The sequence below is a fragment of the Aquarana catesbeiana genome, linkage group LG01, assembly GCF_042186555.1.
Source record: "Aquarana catesbeiana isolate 2022-GZ linkage group LG01, ASM4218655v1, whole genome shotgun sequence".
NCBI classification, from domain to species: domain Eukaryota; kingdom Metazoa; phylum Chordata; class Amphibia; order Anura; family Ranidae; genus Aquarana; species Aquarana catesbeiana.
Window position 1 is genome coordinate 6,227,135 of NC_133324.1, and position 12,123 is coordinate 6,239,257.

At 42.3% G+C, this 12,123-nt stretch overlaps 1 protein-coding gene across 3 annotated transcripts in view; it reads left to right on the plus strand.

The window, feature by feature from the left end:
* Positions 1-12,123, plus strand: part of LOC141129870 (chymotrypsinogen A-like) — a 73,426-nt gene that overhangs the window by 44,679 nt on the left and 16,624 nt on the right. The window contains exon 1 of one of the 3 annotated variants that reach the window (XM_073617919.1): positions 11,887-12,030. The exons of 1 other annotated variant lie outside the window; for it this stretch is intronic. The gene's annotated coding sequence lies outside the window, so the exon portion shown is untranslated. Of the gene's footprint in view, positions 1-11,886; positions 12,050-12,123 lie in introns of those variants that run through there. One more of the 3 variants, XM_073617927.1, reaches the window with a different exon arrangement.

Consider the following 12,123-nt stretch of genomic DNA (forward strand, 5'->3'; position numbering starts at 1 on the left):
AAGTAAAAAAATATTGCTTTTTTTTTCAAAATCGTCGCTCTTTTTTTTTGTTTATAGCGCTAATAATAAAAGCCGCAGAGGTGATCGAATACCACCCAAAGAAAGCTCTATTTGTGGGGAAAAAGGACATCAATTTTGTTTGGAAGCCACGCCGCACGACCGCGCAATTGTCAGCTAAAACGAGCCAGTGCCGAATAGCAAAAAAGTGCTCTGGTCTTTGGCCAGCCAAATGGTCCAGGGCTGAAGTGGTTAAAGCACCCCCGTCCCTGCGAGCTCGCACAGCAAAGAAAACGCATGCGTAAGTCGCGCCCGCATATGTAAAAGGTGTTCAAATCACACATGTGAGGTATCGCCGCGATCGAGTGTAATTATGATTATTATTATTATTATTATATAAGGAAATCCATGCATTCAGTGTTTACTATTGTGATTAGCTGTGATTGGCCACAGCTAATCACATGGTACAGATGGGCTATAATTGGCCCTGTCTGTATCATGTGATCACAGTGACCAATCACAGAGATCAACACAACTGTACACAATGAATGGCAAGAAAGGAAACCATCTATTGTGTACAGTTTTCATGTGATCTGCTGTGATTGGTTGACATTGGTGATCACATGGTACCGGCAGGGGGGGTGGTACACTGACCAACCATCGGCTGTTTCTGATGGAACCAGTAGGTGACAGATCGCACCGCAGAGTAGCCTATTGGGCACGAGCATAGGGCGTGCTCTGTGGAAGAAGTCAAATGATGTCCACCAGAAACAATTAGTGTCCCACCGGGCCATCGTTTTACTATAGGCCAGGTGTGAAGGTGTTGAAGAACACTGGCCCATCTTGAGCGCTTCCGGGCCGCCCCAACGTCATATGACGCCGTGGACTTTAAGCAGTGATATCTGAATGACGGGTGCAGTTACAGACATCATTCAGATATCTTTTTTTTAAAGCCGGCGATTCCCTGCTCCATAAGAACAATCATCGTGGCTGTTCAGCCGCTTGATCGTTCTTATAGGCGGCGGGAGGGGACATCACCCCCCCTCCAGCCGCCCTCGGGTGCTTCTCCCGGCTCACCCCTTGCGATCAGCGAACCAGAGAAGGAACCGACCGGCATCGGATGTTGACCATAGAGATTTCCAATGGGCCAGATGATCCCCCCGGAGTCTCTATGATCGTTCAGAGGCCGGGCACGATGTTATGACATCACGCCTGGCCTCTGCATTTGAAAAAATGGCGCCACCTCGGCTGGGAAGCTGAGATCTTTTTTTTTTTGGGGGGGGGATTTCAGGCTTCCCAGCCGAGAGGCGACATGTGGGGACTTGCATGAAACTGTTTGTTTTTTCTCCAAAAAAAACGCGTTTAGAAAAATTGCTGCACAAATACTGTGCGGGATAAAAAGTTGCAACAACCAGATCCCCAAGGCTACACAAAAACAAATCCACTTTGTAACGACACCCCGAGTATGAAAGGGGTTAAAGTTGCTTAGGACATTCCATTCCCGAATACAAAGGCAGCTACCGAACACTCCAACCAGCCGAATAAAAAAACCCATATGAATAATTCTCCCCCCAAGTACGAGACAAGGCTCTGTCTTGAGGGTCAAACAGGAATGAACCTTTATTTTGAGATCTCACACAAATATATAGAGCAGGATGAAAATACAACCTCTTACCAGAAACCTAATTAACATGAGCTAATTATCTAATCCTTTAGACAGCCTAGGTGACTCAGAGACATGACCTTTAGGACAGACTTCACATCTCCTAGCTCACCGACTGTACAATACACATTATCATACATCTCAACACAGAACTCCTTTATACAATTGCAGGGTTAATTAGCCCAGACAACAATGGCTGAAAGAGAAGCCACACTAGACTCATTTACATTATAGAAGACAACAGACAGGTGGCTGGAGTTGATAACATTAGCATCTAACAGTATGTGTCCCAACAGTATGAATCAGTCACTATTTATAATATGGCATATCCAGGGTCCCCAGAGTCTATGTGTCTTGGGAGACATGGACCTGAATCTAAAGTAACGCCACCTCAAGGGTCCCCAGGCATACAGCTCACAAAAAGCACCGTTCCCCCAAATGCCAGGGCCCATAATCGGTAGGCAAGAAGCTAGCATTCAGTCCCCTCCAAAAGCCTCTGTCCCGCTTAGGTCTGTCACACACTTTATCCTTACAGGAGAAAAACTCACAATCGCCAAAGCATGGAAGCAGCCAAAAACCTTTATACCAGCAGCTAGGAGGAAAATATCGTGAATAATGACCCGAGAAAAGCTAGCCAGTATCCTGGCAGATACAACCCAGAACTTCGAAAAGATCTGGGAAACCTGGGCTCTCTATGTGGGAATTTCCCTTGTCCCTGGTGTTCCATCAGATATACACCCCCTCACAGTGCAAGGGTAAGCACATACCCCTCTCCCATCTCTCTTCCCCTTTGACCTTTTCTACCCCCCTTTCTTCTAACCCCTGATACTGCTACGCCTGGAGATGACCCCAGGCGCACCTCTTGTTCCATGAGATCGGTTGACTGGAGAGGGCAGGCGAGACGGCCATCAGTGCTGACCATATGTCAAGCCCCTGTAGCTGGGCTGGTCCTGGGTCCTTGGGGGTGGGGCTATAGGGGAGGTGGGAAGACTCCTCCCCGGCACAAAAAGATCCCGACAGAGGTTCCGGGGGCTGAAGGAGATCCCGCCTCTCCGGTGGCACAGCCTCGGGTGCAACCTAGCGGCAGCTCAGCCTAGTCTGCCCTATCTGCTGCCTGCCCTGTTACCATCCAGGTTAAAGTGTTTTTCTTTTAACTTGTTCGTAGGCTATGAGATGATATGCAGATCTCATGAGGGGGTCATACCCCAGGTGTTCAAAAGGGGGGAGGGAGCAAGGGGGTGGGACTTTACATGAAGCACGTGGTAGCAAAAAATTGGTGAACATATAGGAAATGTATTGATTATGACAGTAGTACATACATATAGTACTGGTATCAATGGTAAACAAGGTAATAACAATGAACATGGTAATAACATTGGTATCTCATAGTAGAATTGCAATAATATTCCAAAGTTCACTAAAACAGGGTTAGATGAAAACATTGTTAGAGTAATGCCTGCAGGACCTATCGCCTCACTAGACCTGTAAATATGGATAATGCATAGTAGCTTGAAGATCCGGGTAAATATTAGTAGGAGCACGGCAATTGGTAGCTCTACGCGTTATGTGGCTTTCCCATGATGCTCAACTACACTGCAGAGTGCATGAGCACCATGGGAAATGTAGTTCCAAAACATCTGGAGTGCCAAGGTTCCCCCATCACTGTTCTAGGACCTTAGGTAGATATCTCTTATGTTCACTGATTTTGGAAATGCTTATCTTCTGAGTTTTTGTGTCCTGAGCTCCACGGTGTCCTCTTTACCCCTGTTTTTCTTTCTTCATACTTAGTTTTACTATCCGACATGTTCATTTTTGTTATGCTTGAGGTCTCTGCTGTGACGTGCCAATGGGTATTGCTATGTTCTACCAGTGGCGGCCCGTCCATAGAGGGCGCACGGGCGCCACCTCCCCTATCCATGCGTCCGACCCCCCCTGATCTACACATCATGCGTCCAGTGCCCTGCGTTGAGATTAGGGGCCGGGCGCATAGATTAGGGGAGCAGTGAACCCTGATCCCGTTATAGACGGGCCGCCACTGGTCACATGTCATCCCATAAAGGAATGTACCCTAATATATATATATTAAGAATGTTGGAACACAGATTGTCCACAAATCATGGGGGGGGGGCAAAACAAAATTTTTAACAGGCTGAGAAAAATGGGCTTCCAGCTGTAATAAATAATAAAAATGGTTACAAATAAATGCAAAGGATATAAAGGGCATCTATGAGAACCTAAAATATAGGGAGCCTCACCCACCCAGACCGTATAAATGATATATTTTTTGAATCCCATCAAAGCTTCAGTTTGTTTTTTAGTTTTTTTTTGGAGCTCCCAGAATCCCTCTGGTTGGGTGACCCCTCATCTCTAACAACTCTAAGGCCCTACAAGGTATTTTTTTCGTTATGTGCTCTTTTAGGCGCATTGCATCAGATGTACAGTTTATACTGCCTGAGTCAGGCGCCCCTATAAACTTCCCTTTCACTTTCCCAGATTCTACTTTCTTATGCTGGTGGGTGTCAGTAAATCTAACCCGGAAGATGGAGGAATCTGAACAATGCCGTTTATTTTAGACGTTGAGCTGACAAGCATCTCATTGATCCATAGACAATTGTCCCGTATGGTTCAAGTCTCAGAAAAGCACTAATACTGATAGGGGTTCCAGAAAAAACAAAACACATCGCTTCCATTCCAACACCGCTCCATGGGTGACGTCACTCAACACTACGCGTCACTTTTTCTACAGGCCGGCCTACTGTGGGCTTATAGAGAGTTCCTTATAATACATTCCCCTGGAGCCAATAGGCCTTTGCTAATCATATTAGAGTCATACTCTTGTAATAATACATTACTCCTCACCCGTTAACCACTTCAATACCGGGTATTTTCACCCCCCCCCTTTCTGCCCAGGCCAATTTTCAGCTTTCAGCGCTGTCACATTTGGAATGACAATTGCAATACCGTTCCCAAAATTAATTTTTAGCATTTATTTTCCCCCACACAAACACAGCTTTCTTTTGGTGGTATTTGATCACCTCTGCGGTTTTTATTTTTTGCGCTATAAACAAAAAAAAAAACATAGCGACAATTTTTAAAAAAAAAACACATTTTTTTTTTTGCTATAATAAATATCCCAATTTTTTTTCTTAATTTTTTTTCTCAGTTTAGGCCAATATATATTTTTCTACATATTTTTGGTAAAAAAAAATATTGCAATAAGCGTATATTGATTGGTTTACGCAAAAGTTATAGCGCCTACAAAATAGGGGATATATTTATGGCATTTTTATTATTATTATATATTTTTTTTACTAGTAATTTCTTTTTTTTTTCTCAGTTTAGGCCAATATATATTCTTCTACATATTTTTGATAAAAAAAATTGCAATAAGCATATATTGATTGGTTTGCTCAAAAGTTATAGCGCCTACAAAATAGGGGCTAGATTTATGGCAATTTTATTATTAATTATATTTTTTTTACTAGTTATGGCAGCGACCTGCGATTTTTATCATGGCTGCGGCATACAGATCGGACACTTTTGACACATTTTTGGGACCACCGACATTTATACAGCGATCAGTGCTATAAAAATACACTGATTTCTGTATACATATCACTGGCAGGGAAGGAGTTAACACTAGGGGGCGATCAAGGGGTTAAATGTGTTCCCTAGGGAGTGATTCTAACTGTGGGGGGGGGGGGGACTGACTAGGGGAGGAGACCGATCGGTGTCCCTTTATACTAGGAACACACGACCTGTCTCCTCTCCCCTGATGGGACATGGACCTGTGTGTGTTACCGCTGGGAAGCCGAAGACGTCATATGATCCCATCTGCCGGATGCCATATGACTATGGGTGGTATTGAAGTGGTTAAATTCAATTTTCATGAAAAAAAAAAATACTAATCTTCTTAATTTGTAAATGAACTTTCACAAAAAAAATAGGCATTATTTATTTTCTTCGTAAACCATGCAACCAATTCATATACAGTGGGGAAAAGATTATTGATCACCTGAAGATTGTGTAAGTTTGCCCACTTACAAAGAAATGAAGGGTCTATCGTTTTTATCATAGGTGTATCTCATATGATCGAGACGGAATATCAACCAAAAATTGGATACAAATGTTATAAATGGAGTTGGAGTTCAGTGAGTAAAATTAAGTATTTGATCCCCCAAGCAAAACATGACTTAGTAGTTGGTGGAGAAACCCTTGTTGGCGATCACAGAGGTCAGACGTTCCTTGTGGTTGGTGACCAGGTTTGCACACATCTCAGGAGGGATTTTGGTCAACTCTTCTTTACAGATCTTCTCTAAATTTGATCCCCAAGCAAAACATGACTTAGTAGTTGGTGGAGAAACCCTTTGTTGGCGATCACAGAGGTCAGACGTTCCTTGTAGTTGGTGACCAGGTTTGCACACATCTCAGGAGGGATTTTGGTCCACTCTTCTTTACAGATCTTCTCTAACTTTGATACCCAAGCAAAATATGACTTAGTAGTTGAGGGAGAAACCGTTTGTTGGCAAGCACAGAGGTCGGACATTTCTTGTGGTTGGTGACCAGGTTTGCACACATCTCAGGAGGGATTTTGGTCCACTCTTCTTTACAGATCTTCTCTAAATTTGATCCCAAAGCAAAAGATGACTTAGTAGTTGGTGGGGAAACCCTTGTTGGCAGGCACAGAGGTCAAACATTTGTTGTGGTTGGTGACCAGGTCTGCACACATCTCAGGAGGGATTTTGGTCCACTCTTCTTTACAGATCTTCTCTAAATTTGATCCCCAAGCAAAACAGGACTTAGTAGTTGGTGGGGAAACCCTTGTTGGCAAGCTCAAAGGTCAGACGTTTCATGTGTTTGGTGACCAGGTTTGCACACATCTCAGGAGGGATTTTGGTCCACTTTTCTTTACAGATCTTCTCTAAATCCTTAAGGTTTATTGGCTATTATAGTGTATACATACCGTAAATATGACTTATTTTTTAATAATTGGCGTGCAATAGGTAAAGTGATATGTTGTTTTTAAAGTAGTCTGTATAATAACCACCTCTAAATTATGGGGGGTAGTGCTACATGGGTTTGAAGGAGATCCTAAAGTGTTAAGCATCAGAATGTGGAAAAGAATAAATTATGAAGAATCAATTTGCTTGGTTCTTTTTTGGTGTGAATTCCCCCTGTTTGTGTTCTAGTCCGATATTGCTGTTCTCGTGGTCATACCCACTACTATTACTCTATTACTACTATATGTTTTAGATATGAGTATTACACTTTTCCTTATGCTACTTGAGTCATTTATGGCATTGGTTCCTGTGTGCTGTGTTCACTGGTGGCCGCGGTTATATGTGTTCCTAGGGAGTGATTCTAACTGTGGGGGGGGGGGGACTGACTAGGGGAGGAGACCGATCGGTGTCCCTTTATACTAGGAACACACGACCTGTCTCCTCTCCCCTGATGGGACATGGACCTGTGTGTGTTACCGCTGGGAAGCCGAAGACGTCATATGATCCCATCTGCCGGATGCCATATGACTATGGGTGGTATTGAAGTGGTTAAATTCAATTTTCATGAAAAAAAAAAATACTAATCTTCTTAATTTGTAAATGAACTTTCACAAAAAAAATAGGCATTATTTATTTTCTTCGTAAACCATGCAACCAATTCATATACAGTGGGGAAAAGATTATTGATCACCTGAAGATTGTGTAAGTTTGCCCACTTACAAAGAAATGAAGGGTCTATCGTTTTTATCATAGGTGTATCTCATATGATCGAGACGGAATATCAACCAAAAATTGGATACAAATGTTATAAATGGAGTTGGAGTTCAGTGAGTAAAATTAAGTATTTGATCCCCCAAGCAAAACATGACTTAGTAGTTGGTGGAGAAACCCTTGTTGGCGATCACAGAGGTCAGACGTTCCTTGTGGTTGGTGACCAGGTTTGCACACATCTCAGGAGGGATTTTGGTCAACTCTTCTTTACAGATCTTCTCTAAATTTGATCCCCAAGCAAAACATGACTTAGTAGTTGGTGGAGAAACCCTTTGTTGGCGATCACAGAGGTCAGACGTTCCTTGTAGTTGGTCTGCACACATCTCAGGAGGGATTTTGGTCCACTCTTCTTTACAGATCTTCTCTAAATTTGATCCCCAAGCAAAACAGGACTTAGTAGTTGGTGGGGAAACCCTTGTTGGCAAGCTCAAAGGTCAGACGTTTCATGTGTTTGGTGACCAGGTTTGCACACATCTCAGGAGGGATTTTGGTCCACTTTTCTTTACAGATCTTCTCTAAATCCTTAAGGTTTATTGGCTATTATAGTGTATACATACCGTAAATATGACTTATTTTTTAATAATTGGCGTGCAATAGGTAAAGTGATATGTTGTTTTTAAAGTAGTCTGTATAATAACCACCTCTAAATTATGGGGGGTAGTGCTACATGGGTTTGAAGGAGATCCTAAAGTGTTAAGCATCAGAATGTGGAAAAGAATAAATTATGAAGAATCAATTTGCTTGGTTCTTTTTTGGTGTGAATTCCCCCTGTTTGTGTTCTAGTCCGATATTGCTGTTCTCGTGGTCATACCCACTACTATTACTCTATTACTACTATATGTTTTAGATATGAGTATTACACTTTTCCTTATGCTACTTGAGTCATTTATGGCATTGGTTCCTGTGTGCTGTGTTCACTGGTGGCCGCGGTTATATTTCTCCTCATCGGGAGCTGCGATGTATAAAGGGAGGTTTTTCCCTCCTGCTGTCCCCTCCCTTCCGCATCCCTTTGTGTGTGTGGGGGGCGGGGCCACCGTTACATCGGCGCCATACATCTGCACCCAGCGTGTTATCTCCGCAACTCAGCGGCTCCACGTTCTTATGTGCAGTGCGTCATCTACGTTGGCTGGAGATGCCTGCGCATGCGCAGCGTGGGCGTTTGCCGTAGCCACGTTCGTATGGCGTTAGAGGCGTAGCCCAATGATCCCGCTCGGGGATTTAAGCGTGAGTACGCTGACATGGCAAACTTTCCTTCCTCTCCTCACTTGGACTGTTGTCTCACACTTGAGAAGCTCTGCACTAGGGTAAGCACACTATAGATATCTACCATGTCACCTTACTTTGCCTAATTATACTTGCATACCCATTAATGTTAACCACACACTCATCATGCACTATTCATTATTAGGAGATGTTTTTTATTGCCTTCCCTCCTTTCTCATTTCATTTGGTTTTTTCCTTCACTTATCATATAACCCCCCCCCTTTATCTATCATGGGTTGTTTGTGTCTCATTTCAGTACACAATATGTACATTATAATGACATTTACATCTTCATACTCCTGTAATTTACCATTATGGCAATTACTTTTATATCCAATATACTTTACTACCATTGTTGTTTTTATTGTATATGTGTAACCTGACACATTAGTGCAACACCATTCCTTTCTTTTTAATTTTAATTTTATTTTTTCATTTCCTCCCCTGCACCCCCCCAATTTCTTTCTATTTTTCTCTCTCTCTCCTGATTTCTATCCATGCCCACCTTTCAGAGGTCCTTTCCACATATTAGTATTGTCATATTACTTTTACTCCCAGTTAACACTCTATTTTTTGACATAGATACATATATAATCTGATTACAGCTAATATGACCCAGGTGGCTAGTTGGACATCTCAGGATACATCATACCCCAATCTGTTTCTTTGCCATGTCCGCCCTCTGCTGGGCCCCTGCTCTGGTTGCTGCGGGCTACGCCTCTTCAGCTCCCGTGTGGAGGATTGTCCGCTGCTGCCCTTGTTATCCAGCCCTATGGACCATTTGACCATATGTAAGTATGGAAGGCTTCTATGAAGCCACATACTTCTTCTTTGACCATAACTATCATTGTATGCCATTATTTACTGATACCTATTATCTTTTAGATACTTCACATATACACCAACTCCTGAGGAAGCGAGCGGAGCTCGCGAAACGCGTCGAGTACTATGTTGTATATGTATACTATGTAACATACCATCATATTTAACATTTCAATGGTCAAACGATGTCTTATGATGTTTTTATGTTCATGTTTCATCATGTGTTTGGAAATTTATTAAACTCTATTTGTTATGACCTCTATGACCAACTCATTTAAAGTCCCACGGGCAAACTTCTCTTTTTTGTATTCTAGTCCGATATAGGGCCATTTGAGATTTGACATGTGTTCTCCTAGAAGGTTCCCAAATTGGAAGTGTACGAAGAGCTCTCAGACCTTGTGTCCTCTATGGTGGTGCCAGTGGCGGGAGTTTTATGTTTTACGAAAAGTGTCTAGGCTGAAACATTCATCCTTATCTATAGGTGCTTCCAATTTTATATGTCCATAGGTCTTTTTTTTAGATTGTGAGTCCTTATTTTCTAAAATTTCCTTATTAATTATTTCTACATTGCAGGCCAACGTTTGCATATTCTGGGCATCGGTAGGCAGATCTTTGAAGGCCTATTCAAAAAAAAAAAAAAAATTGTATGAATCCTGGGAGTTATTGTTTGAAATGGTGCCTGTACCCTAATACTGAGGGTAAGTGCTTCCAATATTATACCATACAAAAAACCACGCAAGGAAAAATACACCTACAAAGGCTACCAATTCAAAAAATATATGTATCAATGTGGCACAGGGAAACCCTCCACCCCCCGGCTCGGCTCCCAGCTTGGCTCAGATCCCATCTGCCTCCTTACAGTAAGGCTTCCGATCGCAGCCTCCTGACAATCTCCCGTCTGTCTCCCGCGGTGGGGTGGTTGATGGTGGCGGCGGTGCGGGGGGGGGTTTGTTTGCTTCCCCCCCAAATATTAAGCCCCAGATGCAACTGGGGTGATCCAGGGCATTTTCAGTTGGGAAGGGGGTTTTGGGGGGGGTTGGGGTGACCTCGAGATGTTGGGGACACCCTGAGTGGGTGGGGCGGTTTTCCCTTTGCCACATTGATAAAATATTGAAATATTTTTTTAAATGGTAGCCTTTGTAGGTGCATTTTTTCTTGTGTGTTTTTTGTAAAAGATCTTTGAAGGCCTCCAACCCTTCCTCCACTACATTGATCTGTTGATCATATCGGTCACCCAGAATTTTTACCATCTGTTTACTACAGTTTTCTAGATTGTCTTCCCAAAAGGATTTTAAGTTCTCCCCAACCTGTGGAATATGAATTATTTCTACACTGGAGGCTAAAGTCTGCATATACTAGGCCTAGGTAGGCAGGTCTTTGAAGGCCTCAAACCCCGTTCCTCCACTACATTGATCTGTTGATCATATTGGTCACCCAGAATTTTTACCATCTGTTTACTTCAGTTATCTAGATTGTCTTCCTAAAGGGATTTTAAGTTCTCCCCAACCTGTGGAATATGAATTATTTCTACATTGGAGGCTAAAGTCTGCATATACTAGGCCTAGGTAGACAGGCCTTTGAAGGCCTCCAACCTCCTTCCTCCACTACATTGATCTGTTGATTATATCGGTCACACAGAATCCTCATCATCTGTTTACTACAATTTTCCAAATTGTCTTCCCAAAGGGATTTTAAGTTCTCACCAACTTGTGGAATGAATTATTTGGAGGCTAAAGTCTACATATACTAGGCCTAGGTAGGCAGGTCTTTGAAGGTCTTCAACCCCCTTCCTCCACTACATTGATCTGTTGATTATGTTGGTCACACAAAATCCTCATCATCTGTTTACTACAGTTTTCTAGATTGTCTTCCCAAAGAGATTTTAGGTTATCCCCAGTTTGTGGCACATGAATTATTTCTACATTGGAGGCTAAAGTCTGCCTATACTGGGCCTTAGGTAGTCAGGTCTTTGAAGGGCTCCAATTCCAAAAAACAAAACCTTTATGAATCCTTTCCTTGACTATATTGATCTGTTGATTATATCGGTCATCCGGAATCTTCATCATCTACAATTTTTCAAAATTGTCTTATCCTGAAGAGATTGTATGTTCTCAACAACTTGTGGAACATCAGGGAAAAAATCTCAATATGTAGATGTTCTCCTTAACATAACTTTCTAAGAAAACTTGGATGTTCTACCAAAATTTTTTTTCTTTTTTAAGTACACAATGTTATCAGTTTTTTGATTTAGAAACTTCCGTGTGAAACAAAAAAAGTTGCTAATGACCCAAGAAAGGAATTTTCTGTAGTCATTGTAGGATTTGCATATTGTCTGACTACTGGCTCAACCGCATAGTATGGATTACGTCATCTGTGACATCTTGTATATATTAACCAACAACCATGACCACAAGAAGAGTAGAAAAGATCCCGATACGTTCTCAGACTAACCACTGACTGATATATGATCTGCAGGATCGTTGATACACTTGTAAGAAGTTACCTGTTGGACTGGTGAGTAGAAGTATTCCAGGTACAGTATACATTCTCACTCTTAATTATTTTGGCTTAAATGTGCTACGTAGTATTCAACGAGTATGGATATCC